A 2,799-nucleotide genomic window follows, 5' to 3' on the forward strand; every position below is an offset into this window, starting at 1 on the left:
GGCTGTTGCTGTGGTCTATTCCAAAACTGTTCAGAGGGAAAAACCCAGTGATGGTCACATCTCCATCCATGTGTGCTCGGTGCTTCATAGTAGAGAAGCAGCTATTGCCAGCCAAGGGCCTGAAGAGGAGGGGAAGCTGGAGAAGAAGGCGTTTGAAAGTGAAAAGATACATGCCTGAAGCCTCTGCCAAGCTGAAATTCTGTCTGGATGTAAAGCCAACATGTTAGGCATGCATATTCATATATGTTTTTATATGTGCATATGTGTCTTTTTATTGATAGAGATCTACACTATAGCTCTCCTTTCATCAAAGCCTCTTGTGAGTCCCCACAAGTCATGTGTATAAGTATTCCCTGGAGCTCTACATCTGTGGCCTTCATCCAGGAGAAAAACATGAGTTGGAAAACATGTTTGTCCATTTGTGTTCTTCACCCAGGAGTTATGATTTCATCAAAGACCATAGGTAGTGAGGCCCCAGAGATCGAGCTTTCCAGGATGTAGTTTGTCCAGCATGTGTGTCACGAAACTGTTTGCATGAAAGCCATTTGGGATGGTGCAACTGATTTCCCTCAGAGGATGCCATGCCCTGTGCATGGTGAAATGTCCACACAAAATCTATGCCTGTGAGATGTCAGCTAACATTTTGAGAACATCACACTCAGAGGGTCAATTCAAACACACAATGTAAATAACAGCCATAGAATCATAGTGGTTGATACCAGCAGCTTTCAACATGAATTCCATATGAAAAGGCCTCTAGAAATATAGCTATTTATTATTGCCTGAGGAAGCAGTGCTTCTTATGAACCCAGGAATGATATGCCAATCACTCACAACCAATGCCAAAATTGATTTCTACTTTGGCATTCTGAAATTTTGCCATCAAATGGTAATTGTATTTATACATGCAAATATAGATGAAGATATTTCCATGCTGCACTGGGTTGAGAACAAGTAGTAGGAAAGGAAATTTTTCTGTATCACAATGCTAAAGCAGTATCAAAATTGTTTTCAAATTGACAACATGTGTTACACCCAAATTCCATGCAGAGACTTCAGAGGCCCTGGAGAACAGAACTACTTCAGGGCAGTGGACATATTTTGTTCCACTTGTTCACAATCATGCACTGGGTATCAAAATACATATCACATATGTACTTTTAAAACACAGGTGGATAGAAGCTTAGAATTCTGTTGTATGAATACAGCACATTTTCTTTTTTAATATATATGTTTATTGTAAAAGTACTGTACAGTTAACAGTTACATGAGTAAGGTAATGAGTACATTTTCTATCAGGCATTGTTATCCTCTCCTTTGTTTTTAACCTACTTCTCTTCCCTCCCCTTCCCCTACTCCTTCTCACAGCATTGTACAGTTCATTTTCAACATAGTGTCTTATTATTCCAATGGGTCAAACTATATCCATATTTCAGCATTTCATTATTTCCCTTTTCCTCTCCAAATTATCAAAATGTGTATATAAGATGTAGGACTCTGGAATCAAATACAGTGAAAACAGGGGTTATGCTATGGGGGAAGAATATACAAGGGAAACAAAATAATCACATAGTACACTATAAATACACTAAAACAATAGCAACCCAAGATAAAACCTCTTGTGTCTCTATCTTTTGGTCATTTTGCTGAACATCACCTTATATGGTTATATATACATATCTTTTGACCTTTTCTGCTTGTCCTATTCATATACTAGTTATTGCAAATAAGGGAAACTGTGGGACCTATGTTTCTTTGGGCCTGGCTTACTTCACTTAATATAATTTTTTCTAAGTCTTTCCATATCCTTACAAATGGGACAGTATCATTCTTTCTGATAAAGGCATAGAACTGTCTTCATATATATATATATATATATATATATATATATATATGTCACATTTTCTTTTTTTATTGTGAAAATAGTGTACAGAGGGGTTGAAATTATTATACGGGCAAGATAATGAGTACATTTCTTATCAAGCAATGAGTACATTTCTTATCAAGCATTATAGCCTCCTCTTTTGTTTCCCCTTACCATCCCTTCCCATCCTCGGCCCCCTCCAATCCTCCTCCCCCCCACTCCTCCCCCACCCAATGAGTGTCAGGCAGGGAGAGAGTAATGGCACATAATACAGAATCTGACAGATAAATAGAAGCACAGAAATATAAAAAATGGAACAAGAAAAATGTAGCCATATAAAATTATTTTTCTTGGGGCTGGGAAGGTGGCTCAATGGTAAAGCACTTGCCTTGCATGCCTGAGGTCCTGGGTTCAATTCCTCAGCACCACATAGGCAAAAAGGAAAAAGCTGGAAGTGGCACTGTGGCACAAGTGGTATAGTGCTAGACTTGAACTGAACAGCTGAGGGATAGCACCTAGGCCCAGAGTTCAGGCCCCACGAATGGACCCAAAAAATATTTTTTTCTTTTGTGTTATAATAAAACTTTATTCATAAAAGGAAGGCTGGATTTGGCCTCTGAGTCAAGGTTTCCCTATCTTTGTTTTGTGAGTGTGTGTGTGTGTGTGTGTGTGTGTGTGTATGCACATGTGTATGTGCATATGTCTGTATGCCTTCCTGTCTGTGTCTGTGTCTGTGTCAAGTGGTATTTGGAATGAAATGCCAAATGAAAATTTTATCTGATTTGTTGTTGTTTTCAAAGGTTTATGTATATTGTGTGGAAACATTAGGGATTTTCTGTGCATGAATGAAAATAAAATATTGCAGGCCATTAGGATAATTTAGTGTTTTAGAAAATAAAAAGTAATGGATAAAGATGCATCAGATAAAAAGACTT

The sequence above is a fragment of the Dipodomys spectabilis genome, unplaced genomic scaffold (genome assembly GCF_019054845.1).
Source record: "Dipodomys spectabilis isolate Male_0828 unplaced genomic scaffold, ASM1905484v1 ptg000173l, whole genome shotgun sequence".
Lineage (NCBI taxonomy): Eukaryota > Metazoa > Chordata > Mammalia > Rodentia > Heteromyidae > Dipodomys > Dipodomys spectabilis.